Below are 13,943 nucleotides of genomic sequence, written 5' to 3'. Positions count from 1 at the left end.
TGTACTTTTTTGTTTGTTATTATTTGTTTTTGTATTTTATTTGTCCGAGGGTGCTTCCACACTTTTTTATCAACATACAGACAAGTACTCACTCTCTCACACACTTGTAGATACAAATTAACACTTGGTTACAGATACATTTCCACATGGATATTCATGTTCATACATGTATGTATGTACGTTCGTTTGTAGATTATTAAATGAGTTACTCTGAGTAAAGAAATAAAAACGGATTATATACTCGTATGCCTCGGGCTGTTTATTCTTAATGTTGTTGTTGTTTTTTATTATTGTTTGTAGACTATCAGGTCACTGCCACTTTTGTTTTGATTTATATTTTTTGCTGTTCATTATTAAACTTAAATGGTTTAATTGATTTGATTTTTGTTCTTATAGATACGAATTGATTCTTACACAATTTAATAAACAAGATTTATAACTTTTATGCCTCCAATTTTTTATTTCAAAATATGTATGTAGGTACCTATTACGTGTGGACTTTATACCGATTTTTTTTAACGAAATTTTATAAAAACCAGGAAAGTTTGTTCCATTTTTCTGTAGGGTCATCCGATTTTGATACAACTTTCGGTATTTAATATGACCAAACATCAAATATATATTAAAGGAGTTTCAGTGTTCAGTGTTTCAGTGAAGTTTTAAAAAGGGTCAACAGATGAAGTTATACACCTAAACTGTTGAACGGAATATTTGGAACGGAATAATGTCTGTAAAATGGGGCCAAAACGACACTGTGGTTTTACATTGAAGACCCAAAACAGAATATCTAATCACAACACTCCAGGCAGAAATCCGACTAATAAAGCCACCGGGCTTAACATATTTTACCCACAGCCGGAAGGCAATTGGGGCGATATCAGGTAATAAGTTTAAATCTAAGACCGTATTGTATTATAAGAAAGATTTAACCTAATATTTTCCTAAAGGGGTAAGTAAGCTTTACATCATATGCGTACTATTCCACTCGGGAGTATTCGACAACGAAGGAGTGGATGTACTTGCTTTTAAGGGAAAAGGGAGCTCTAGGTGACCATAAGGCAACTTGCAATAATGAAAAGGTGGATCACCACAAAGATCCTATTTGGTGACCCTAACGAGATCAGGGCTAGAAGCCTCCTCAAAATAAGCAAGTCTAAGATTAGTATGATGGAACGTATTCCGAGCGAACGCACAGGATAACTCATGTGGAGATTACGGTGGAGAACTTTCTTTGTCATGCTTTTGTCAAAATAGATCCACATATTTTGGCAGTGATATTATTTCGGATATAACATCTCTCACGAACACAGATTGGAAAATTTTTGGGAATTTCTTCTAGGAAACTGAGTTTCTGAACATTGGACGATAATACTTCTTTAAAAATTATCTGGGGTGTTCGTTTTACTAACAAACATTTTCTGTGGGACATCTGTTACCTCGACAACACCCTGAGGGGACCTCTCCAATAAACGGAACAAGTCTCTGCCTACGGGCAACCTGTTGCCATGGTACCAAATTATGTGGTTCCATTCCAAGGATTATTACCAGTTTATAGTCCTGGCAGACTAGAGAGGTTGAGAACTTTCTTTGTCATACATTTATCAAAATATGTAGATCCACATATCTTGACAGTGATATTATTTCGGATATAACAACTCTCACGAACATAGATTGGAAAATTTTTGGGAATTTCTTCTAGGAAACTGAGTTTCTGAACATTGGACGATAATACCTTCTTTAAAAGTTATGTGGGGTGTTCGTTTTACTAACAAACATTTTCTGTGGGGCATCTGTTACCTCGACAACAAACCGAGGGGACCCCCCAATAACCGGAACAAGTCTCTGTCTACGGGCAACCTTTTCCCATGGTACCAAACTATGTATGTAGTTCTCTGGTTCGACTACGTGTCAAATCACTCCAAGGAAAGGATACGAGGATACATTTGATCATCACCAGTTTATAGTCCTGGCAGACTAGAGGTACTGGTAGCTCCTCTTTTCCCGGGGATTGCTATAACACCTAGATGAGGTCTTTTATCAAGGTAACATGCTAGTGGGTATCAATGTCCCCTTCATCGAGGCGGGATTTTTCTCTGACATTCGCACAAAACAGAAAGTTATATTTTATACTTGCTGTCAAGTTTAAGAGAGAGACCGCCATGAAAAGGAGCGCATAATAGGTCCTATGTCCAGGTGTATTTGATCGGTTTTGATGTTATTCATGTGCATGCTTCTATCAATCAAACCTAACATTAACCATGTGATTATGCTAATTATAAATCCATAATAATGCTATTTAAATTATTTTGAAAGAGTTACTATTCAATTCTAATAAATCTTTCCCTGATTAAGTAACTTGAAATGAAACATAATAAACTTGTAACATGTTGTTTTATATGAATTATCTGTCTTACCTACTGAAAGTTCATAATTTATGACATGTTTTGAGGGAAATTGAAAAAGTATTATACAAATAATAGTTAATACAACTCGTATTTGTAATAAACAAATAATTTATTATTATTGTAATTTCTATTGAATGAAATAAAAAAAGAAAAAGGTTAACATTTTTACTCATATATGTATGTGTTACAGACTTAATTTCAATATTGTCCCCAAGAGCCGATATAACAACAAAATAAATTGAATTTAAATTATGTCTTTGTGCATGTAATACGAATGTATCTATAAGTATGTACATATTATGTATGTTAGTTAAATTCATAAACAACCTCATCATTCCCTACAAACATTTTCTATTGCGGAAGTTACCCGTGTGAAACTTCCAAACGTGCTAAAAGCTCGCCAGCGATGTTGCGGAAGTATAAGAATTCTTGTCACCAGTCGGGAAGAACTGATGCCGAGCTGGGGAACGTCTAAGAGTAACTTGGAAGATACTTCTGGAAGACCCGCAGAAGAAACTTCTAGATGACTCTTGGAAGTAAGGTATTGCCAAAGACTCTTCTAGATGTGACTAGGAAGTCACTTCTTGAAGTGACTACCTAGTATCCTCTAGAAGTGTTCCTATCTTATCTTCCAGAAGTTGAGTTTTCTCTTCTTCTAGAAGATGAGTTTTCTCTTCTTCCAGAAGAAGAGTATTCTCTTCTTCTTGAAGATGAATATTCTCTTCTTCTAGAAGATGAGTATTCTCGTCTTCTAGAAGATGAGTTTTCTCTTTTTCTATTTGTATACTCACCAAAATAAAATCTATAAAAATAAATCTAAATAAAATGAAATTTTATAATTTTTATTGAATTAATTGAAATTAAAATAGTAGAAAATATAATTGATTTAACAACTAATCTAAAAAAAGTAATATATGTACATTAGACCGAAAATATTTTCGCTTAAGTGTTGTCCATTCGTGAGCTGGACAGTTTTAAAGAAAATATCGTATGGGAACACGATTCTTCATGTTAAATTCAATATTTTATCCAGCTTCAAAAAATCTTTGTTATGTTTTATAATGATTCCCAAAATATTTCTAGTCTGTCGATGGCCGTTCGTGAGCTGAACCGGTTACAAAAAAGTCCCTTTTTAGTTATTTTGTTTTAAATTATACAGCATTTCTTAAACAATATATACAGTATGTGGTATCATTTGAAAGGTTTTTTGAAGCCAAGTCTAGTGGTGCGCAAAATTTGCAAAATTGTGCATATATTTCATTTTTCTTAGTAAAAACCTAACAATTTTAAATATTTTGGAATATGACAATTATAAGCAAACGGTTATTTATGATTAATACATCATTGGACGCGATTTTAAAATACCTTTTAAACGATACCCGTATTGGATATTTTGTTTCAAAACAAACAAAAATTTTAAAAAAATAATTCCAAAATAACTTTTTTAAATTTGGTCCAGCGGTCACTTAAAATATTTTGGGAATCATCATAAAACAAAGCAAGGTAAATTTTGGGAGGGGTAACAAAAACACGTTTTTGCTTTCCATACAGAGTGAGTCGGTCTAATGTACATATGTATCAAAAATTTAGAATTATTACCTTATAATAAGATAATTTTCAGGGAATCTGTATTAATATTCCAACTGCTGACTGGTATACTTCCAAAAATTGTAAAACGTTGGACTCTAAAATATTTTTGTAGTTCTTCATCAATTTTATGATTAATCCATCAAATTGTAAGAGTTATATTATGGAACGCATTAATCCTTCAACGAAATAAACCAAAATAATCTTATAATTAATATTGAATATTTATTGAAATTACCAGTTATACTTTAGGAAGCAATAAAAATAGGATTCTCTCATGTCCAATACATTTACCACCAAAGTTTAAACGGTCAGATCCATTTTTTACATTTTCTGCAAATAATCGACATTTTTAATGGAACCACGTGATGAAATAAGACATATATAACTTACCAGATCCCTTTTTTATACCCACCATCAAAAAAGATGGGGGGTATATTGATTTTGTCATTCCGTTTGTAACACATCGAAATATTGATCATAGACCCACAAAAGTATATATATTCTGGGTCCTCATTAAATTCTAAGACGATCTAGCCATGTCTGTCCGTCTGTCCGTCCGTCCGTCCGTCTGTCTGTCTGTCTGTCTGTTGAAAGCACGATAGAGTCCGAATGGAAAGAGCTAGAGGGTTGAAATTTCACATAAATATTTCTTATAGGTAAGGTTTGTTTGGTATTGAAAATGGGCAATATCGGTCCACGTTTTCGGATAGCCCCCATACAAGTGGCCCCTCGAAAAGCAGCTTTAACAGCCATAACTTGTTTAAAAATACGAATATAGGGATGAAATTCGACATAAGTAAGTTTCTTATGATCCAAAATCACTGTGCAAAATTTTATGAGGATCGGTCCATAATTGACCCTACCCCCCATATAAGGTCCCCTTCAGAAAATGACTTTAACGCTAATTACTGGCTTAAAAATACTAGTATATAGATGAAATTTGACATAAGTAAGTTTCATACGAGTCAAAATCTATCTAAAAAATGTTACGAGGATCGGTCCATGATTGACCCTACCCCCCCTATATAAGGTCTCCTTCAGAAAATGACTGCAACGCTCATTAATGGTTTAAAAATACGAGTGTAGCTATGAAATTCGACACAAGTAAATTTAATACGAACCAAATTCTGTCTACCAAATTTTATGAGGATCGACCCATAATTGACCCTACCCCCTATATAAGATCCCCTTCAGAAAATTACTTTAACGCTTATAATTGGCCTAAATATACGAGTATATAGATGAAATTTGACAAAAGTAAGTTTCGTTTGAGTCAAACGAGGTTTGATGGTGGGTATATAAGATTCGGCATAGCCGAATATAACACTCTTACTTGTTATATTTTAATTCGGTTAGAAGTATTTTAATAGGGGGTACAATATTAGCTACTGCACAGTGGTATAGGAAAAAAAAAAGAGGGAAATAATTCGGTAACTTCTAAACGGTTAATCCGATTTTAATGAAATTTGGTATGCACAAAGAGGAGGTGTTGTCGAGTTTAGGTTTTGAATTTGGACCTTATAGGCCAACCAGGGGCCCGGCGGGGGGTCCTCAAATTAGGACACCTCGGCTATGTTAAATTTTTAAAACGATCCTATTTCTTCATTTGAGTTCCGATTTAAAAAAAATTTCGTATATAGAATCTCCTCATCGAGCACTATAAAAAATGTCGTCGTAGCAGTAAATTATCTCTTATAGTTTAGGAGATATTCGCATTTGAATATTAAAATTTTAAAATTTTTACCGTCCTTACTTTAGTTTTTTTGATAATAGCAGGTCCAAATATTTCCGATTTTCGCCATTTTTTTTATTTGCTTAACAACAAGTTTATATACCAAGCAGTGAAAGAATTATGTAAAAATCATGACTGAGTCCAAAGTTATAGGCATTTAAATTTAAAAAATTAAAAAAAGGCGATTTTTTGTCATTTTTTTGGGAAAAAAGTATCTTTTTCTTTTTAAGTTATCTAAAAAGTTTCTAAGAAGATGTATATAGAATTTATACTTTTTGGAAAGCTGACTTTACATAAAATACGATAAATGAAACAAAACCTAAAAATTTTTGATACCGAGGGGACCAGGTCCATCCAAAAAAACCCTATTTTTTATGGAAAATTAAATTTTGAGCAAAAATTCTCAAATCGCATAGTCGATATCAAATTATAGTGACCTGTTTTATATGACCCAATAAGTTCTTAATCATTTTGTAACGGGTTTCGATAACCCCGCCCCTGGTATGGATATAATAGGCAAAAAACCAAAAAATCCCATTTTTGGGATTTTTTAAAACTTTTTTGGGAATTCCGGGATTTCTAATAAGAAAATTCGAAATTTTTATTTAATTTTGGATTTTGAGTAAAAAAAAAAAATCTACCTAACTGTAAAATTTCATCAAAAAATATTCATAAATAAAATTTTTATTGCAATTTGAAAAATTTGTATCTTCGCAAAAACTGAATAAAAAACATTTTTTAATTTTTTTTAAAAAAAGTATTCCGCGAATTTTTTAATTTTCAAAAATTATATACAGTTTTGAAAAATAGACAAAATTACCTTTCCATTGATATATAACATGCCTACCTAATGTTTTTTAAGTGACAAATTAATTAGGGAAAACTCAACATCTTTTAGAAAATTTACCTAGCACTATTATTTTCATCCATATATGTAACAAATTTAAGAGTTAACCTTATGGATGAAAATAATAGTGCTAGGCAAATTTTCTAAAAGATGTTGAGTTTTCCCTAATTAATTTGTCACTTAAAAAACATTAGGTAGGCATGTTATATATCAATGGAAAGGTAATTTTGTCTATTTTTCAAAACTGTATATAATTTTTGAAAATTAAAAAATTCGCGGAATACTTTTTTTAAAAAAAATTAAAAAATGTTTTTTATTCAGTTTTTGCGAAGATACAAATTTTTCTAATTGCAATAAAAATTTTATTTATGAATATTTTTTGATGAAATTTTACAGTTAGGTAGATTTTTTTACTTAAAATCCAAAATTAAATCAAAATTTCGAATTTTCTTATTAGAAATCCCGGAATTCCCAAAAAAGTTTTAAAAAATCCCAAAAATGGGATTTTTTAGTTTTTTGCCTATTATATCCATACCAGGGGCGGGGTTATCGAAACCCGTTACAAAATGATTAAGAACATATTGGGTCATATAAAACGGGTCACTATAATTTGATATCGACTATGCGATTTGAGAATTTTTGCTCAAAATTTAATTTTCCATAAAAAATAGGGTTTTTTTGGATGGACCTGGTCCCCTCGGTATCAAAAATTTTTAGGTTTTGTTTCATTTATCGTACTTTATGTAAAGTCAGCTTTCCAAAAAGTATAAATTCTATATACATCTTCTTAGAAACTTTTTAGATAACTTAAAAAGAAAAAGATACTTTTTTCCCAAAAAAATGACAAAAAATCGCCTTTTTTTAATTTTTTAAATTAAAATGCCTATAACTTTGGACTCAGTCATGATTTTTACATAATTCTTTCACTGCTTGATATATAAACTTGTTGTTAAGCGAATAAAACAAAATGGCGAAAATCGGGAATATTTGGACCTGCTATTATCAAAAAAAACTAAAGTAAGGACGGTAAAAATTTTAAAATTTTAATTTTCAAATGCGAATATCTCCTAAACTATAAGAGATAATTTACTGCTATGACAACATTTTTTATAGTGCTCGATGAGGAGATTCTATATACGAAATTTTTTTTAAATCGGAACTCAAATGAAGAAATAGGATCGTTTTAAAAATTTAACATAGCCGAGGTGTCCTAATTTGATGACCCCTCGCCGGGCCCCTGGTTGGCCTATAAGGTCCAAATTCAAAACCTAAACTCGACAACACCTCCTCTTTGTGCACACCAAATTTCATTAAAATCGGATTAACCGTTTAGAAGTTACCGAATTATTTCCCTCTTTTTTTTTTCCTATACCACTGTGTACTGCTTTCTAAAAAATAAAATAATTAAAAATTAATTAATTTATTTATTTATTGTTTTGAATCAATAAAAACATTACCTTTCATGAACATTTTTTCAATAACTTGGAATTAAACCGTCTATAAAGATCTGAAATTACTAAGTCATGGATTATTTTTATACCCACCATCAAAAAAGATGGGGGGTATATTGATTTTGTCATTCCGTTTGTAACACATCGAAATATTGGTCATAGACCCACAAAAGTATATATATTCTGGGTCCTCATTAAATTCTAAGACGATCTAGCCATGTCTGTCCGTCCGTCCGTCTGTCTGTCTGTCTGTCTGTTGAAAGCAAGATAGAGTCCGAATGGAAAGAGCTAGAGGGTTGAAATTTCACATAAATATTTCTTATAGGTAAGGTTTGTTTGGTATTGAAAATGGGCAATATCGGTCCACGTTTTCGGATAGCCCCCATACAAGTGGCCCTCGAAAAGCAGCTTTAACAGCCATAACTTGTTTAAAAATACGAATATAGCGATGAAATTCGACATAAGTAAGTTTCTTGTGATCCAAAAATTTTATGAGGATCGGTCCATAATTGACCCTACCCCCCATATAAGGTCCCCTTCAGAAAATGACTTTAACGCTCATTACTGGCTTAAAAATTCTAGTATATAGATGAAATTCGTCATAAGTAAGTTTCATACGAGTCAAAATCTATCTAAAAAATGTTATGTTGATCGGTCCATGATTGACCCTACCCCCCATATAAGGTCCCCTTCAGAAAATTCCTTTAACGCTTATAACTGGCCTAATAATACGAATATATAGATGAAATTCGACATAAGTAAGTTTCATTCGAGTCAAACGAGGTTTGATGGTGGGTATATAAGATTCGGCATAGCCGAATATAACACTCTTACTTGTTTAAATTATTTACAGTCACTAACGATAGAAACACCTTAACGACCCTAAACGGGATATTGCTTTTGACACTAATATTGCAATACTATTTTTTGTTGGCTCTCTTCTAATACTTAGGTTCAATATCTTGGGAACGGCATGCTAAATATTAAGAATATTAGTATCATATGATAGGTCATAGAAAGACCTGGTGTTAATAACTAAAAAGTACCTATAATTAGAATAATTAAATCCAAAGCTATATGAAAATTAATAAAATTGTATTTATTTAAGAAAGGTGGGTTTAAAACTATCTGGTTTCAATATTAAATATCTTATATGGGCAATTTCGTGTCGAGTGACCCAAGTCAAAAAATAATTTATGTATAAAACAGTAGTATTAATTTCAATATAATGATTCCAGACCTAAATGCGCAAATAGTTTTAAAAATATTGAAAGTTAAGATTGAACTCAAATAAATCTAAATATGTTAAAAATGTAATGTTCATCAAATGAAAGCCGAAATGTACAACTTGAAAAAGTCTTTACATGCTTATACCTCCTAAACGAATTAAGAGAGAGTCGAAATTTAATATAAAAAAATTTTTAATTAAACATATTAGACTTTTTTAAACATAATGGAAATGGAAGCCGTTTAGAGTTGTTAACATATTCCTAAAATAGTATTTTAATATGACAACTTACTTTTTAATTTTATTTATATAATCCTTCCTTATACTTTTTGGTATATATTTAATACACTTCGCCAATTGAGAAAACCTTCTTAAATGTTTATTAACAGTTGATTTTTAACACAACACTGTCATATTGTTTTTTATTACTTAAGATTCACAATATTTTAATTACACTATTTTTCTATGAACATTAAATTCAATAACTCATTTAAGTTTTACGATGAATAATTAAAACTGAACATGACTGAACAAAACACAAAACATCACTGAACTTAGCAAAATTTCTGCATTATTTATTTTTATTTTTTTTTTCACGCTAAAAAATGGAGTATTTATATTTTTTTGTTTTTGTACTCTTCTTACTATCATCCGGAAGTAACCTAAAAGTATACTTCCAGACGGCGAAAACTAGAAATCAATGTATTTTGTTTTTGTAAAATGTGTGCTCTCGTCTGACAATTGTACAGAAGTGACTACAATCCACACTTCCAGATGAATAAAATACAACATTAATGTGAACACTCTTCAAACTGTCTTCCAGAAGTGACATAAACGTACAAATCAAGAAGATACAAATTAGGAAACAATGTATTTTGTTATTGTAAAATGTGTGTTCTCACCCAACTCTCTTACAGAAGTCACTAAAACGTATACTTCCAGATGAAAAAAATTCAACAGACATGGTTTTTTGTTTAAGCAAAATGGATGCACTCTTCTAACTATCATCCGGAAGTAACTTAAAAGTATATTTCTAGAAGACGAAAATTCGAAATCAATGTATTTTGTTTTTGTAAAATGTGCGTTCTCGTCTGACAATCGTCCAGAAGTGTTTCTGACGTGGCGTCTGGGGTGATGCGCAATAGTTTTCTCTTTTAAATGTTTGAAGGGATTAGGCAAAATATACTTAATACACACACGCTCGAAAACATTCATCCATTCAGACATCCATCCATTCGAACATTATTCGTTCGTTCGTTTGTTGTGATACTCTGTGTACAACATTCACTTTATCAGTTAGTCCCCATTACAAATGTATTTTTGTTTTTTTTTCAGAAGTTCTTTTTGTTGTTGCTTTTATTTTTATTCTGTAAGTGTGTTTCATGTTTGTTGGCTTACTAGTCTTGTAGATACTTTTATTTCCATCGTTTGTATGTTTGTAGCGTAATAAAATACCCCGTTATAGGTCACGTATTCGTCATCAAATTGCACAACACCTCGGCGACCTCTTTGTTGTTCTTGTCGTTGTACAGTGGATATGTTGTTGTTGTGAAGAATAATTGGATTTTTTGATAAGCTATGATGTTCGGGGTCATTTAGTTAGGTTTGAGGGAATTATAGAAATTTTAAAAATTCTTATGTGATAATTCCACCGACATTTTCCAACGAGGCTAATAATTATAGATTTTTTGGGGCATAACTTTATTGGAATAAAATACGTGTATAATTTTCTAAATTCCTATTTTTAAAGAAATAACAAACTAAAAATAAATGGTCCAATGTCCATGATCCAAGGTGCTTTCTCTAAAACGAAATTAAAAGTTCTCAGCTCTAAGTGTCGCTGATGCTATTGCAACCAATGACTAACACGGGTTTGTTAGACGTGTCAGAAACTGACTTGGGGGATAACTTCAACTATCGCTCCGGTTATGCTTTGGTAATCTGTCAGCTGTTGATTGTGGGGAAATAAGAATTGGACCTTGTAAGCACGAGATCCAGCTGTAATGCTGAACGGTAAGTGTTAAAAACATATAAGTATGTGTGAATGTTACATACGAAAGTATGAGGTAATATTGAATCCTACTGCAAAATACCCATATCATACCAATTAAGGTCTTAAGTGAAACCTTTACCTAGATTGACATCGGCACTTCAGCTACAAGTCGCTTCCATAGACCGAAGTGACCTTGAGTGTCTGTTTGTTTTCACATAGATAGGTTAGGTATTAGAGGCAGTCAGCGTGAAGCTTACTCACTTGGGTCCAAAAGTAGGTCACGTTCTGATAAACAAACGGATCAAAATCTCGTCCTACCGAATTGACATCCATGTTCCCATGGTAGGTAATGTGGCAAAACAACCTGTTGCACGAATAAAGGAATCTACCTCCCGAACATTAGACAGATCCCCCAATTCATACAATTAAATGCCGCCTATGGTGGCCATTGTAATATCAGACATATCAGGACACAGACACAAGAAGTCTCCTCCTCATCCTCATTATTGCAACGTCTAAATAAGTCATTATACGAAAGATTCAATCTCCTAGCACGCGCTGCTACAAAGCAATGACCTGTGATAACGGTTGCCTTAAACGCACACGTGAAAGCACTAAGAGTGAGTGACAAAGATCTGGGATTATTATAAACTCGCTAAGTAAGCCTGACTGTCGAATAGGTGAACGTTGTTGACCATCTGATCTTGCAGAATAAGTATTTGTAGCACGAGAGCGGGACATCCACTAGGGTATCAATGTCCCGTTTACCAAGATGGGAACCGCTATTCTTCTCTGACAGTTGCATTTTATACTTGCTGCCAAGTTTTAGAGAGATTGCCTTTCTTAGGACTGACAGACCACAGAGCCGCCCAATTTAGGAACAGACGCTGATGGATTTGTCCGAACGTTCCAAAGGCACAAGGTTCGAAAGAACAGTTTCGCAAGTAGTCAATCTCTAAACAGCGACCTGTAGAAAAAACATCTGATGCTGCCCCATAGGGCGAAAACAGTAGCTATTAGATATTGGCGGGTAGTTCTTTGTTAGTGCTCGTCATGAGCCTCTCTGGTATGGTTATTCCTATCCAATACGGCCTGCATGGGTCCTTGCACGTAAGTCTGCGCATCGCGTCATGATGACTTCCCTTCTCACATATAGTGTGGTTGAAAACTTCAGAAAGAGATGAGATCTTTAACCACTGGTCAAAGTGAGTTTGTAGTGGAAACCAAAAGTTTGTTATTTATAGAGCCACATATGTAAGTGTTAGTCTTTACTTCGTTCTAAAAATTAGCGGTAAGATATGTATGGCCTTGCTGTAAATCTTGTATAGTCCAACAAATCGAGACTTTACCGTACAACTTCAAAAGAGAAAACATGATAAAAATAAAAACGTTGTGTACTCGTTTTATTTCCTTTGCCATTCAAATTATTCTAGAAGTGTATGAATATTCCATCTATTCCATACGAACGGACTTTTTTTAGACTTTTTACTGGGTACGAGTCAGGTCTGACTGTATGTACATAGGTACGACTTGCTAATGTGTTGTTGTTGCAGCCGCTGTTTAAAAGTTTTATTTGTTCACAAAAGGTACAAAAACGATACTCGTAATCATACTTGCACTGTATGTGTGTCGGAGTGTGTTGTTGATGTTGTTCTTGTTGAATAATGTGACAAAATGTTGTTTAAATTTGTTTCAGCTTTTTCTTGAGTTTTTCTTTTTAAAGAAATAAATAAATTTATGTAATGCAAATATCATTAAGGAAGTAATACCAACAGTGATAGAGGTATAGAGACTTCAGCAACAACAACAACAACAAGGAAAGTTAACAAAAGCAAGAGAAACCTAAAAGGAAAGGAGATAGATAGAGAGCAGTAGCCCAGTGTAGAAAAAGGGTCTTAAATAATGAAATTCTTAATCGTCTTAATAAATCATGGTCTCTGGCACATGTATGACGGCAAACATTTAAAGTTATCATGCAACAACAATAACAACAGCAACAAAAACTACAACAACAATAATATTAAATATCAAAGACACACAATACTTACCCCGTAAAAGAAAGCAAAAAAATAATGAAAATGCTCGTAAATAAAGGAGCCGTGTTCTATACATACATATGTACATATACTGTGTATGTATGGATACAGTAGAAGAAAGCTGGTGATGATGAAAATATATGAGTTACAATTTAATAAATTTATCATTTACACGTACGTTGAATTTTATTTGTGTTTGTCTTTTCTTTTCATACCGGGAGAGAACTTGTCGGTTTGTTAAATTATTTATTTATTTTACACATTTGATAAATTAAACAATATTTGTGTTAAATGTGAAAAGATTAAGTTTGTATTTCAATTTCAAGTACTATTTATAAATATGACTAAATTTTTTTGTTTAGAAATAAAATACATATTTTTAATTGTCGCTTTGAGAAATATTACCAGTCAGACCAACATGGACGATATGCATAATGTAATATTTAGGTCAGCACCTTCGACAGTTTTGCCACACATACATATGTACATACTTTAGATAGACCAAGAACAAAAGTAACCTTAGTAAGTTTGAAGAGGATTTTGGTACGTTACATCAGATCCAAAGAAATACACCTATGCCACTTTCGGGCCTGCTGCAAACTCTTTTACAAGACTCTCTGGTGAAAATCGAATCGATTAAAGTTAAGAAGAAGTCGACTTA

This window comes from Lucilia sericata, unplaced genomic scaffold (genome assembly GCF_015586225.1).
Source record: "Lucilia sericata isolate MDLA Ls3-8-SP2 unplaced genomic scaffold, ASM1558622v1 Contig000003F_arrow, whole genome shotgun sequence".
In the NCBI taxonomy this organism is placed as follows: domain Eukaryota; kingdom Metazoa; phylum Arthropoda; class Insecta; order Diptera; family Calliphoridae; genus Lucilia; species Lucilia sericata.
The sequence above is the reverse complement of the archived record's forward strand: the minus strand, read 5'-3'. Positions refer to the sequence as shown.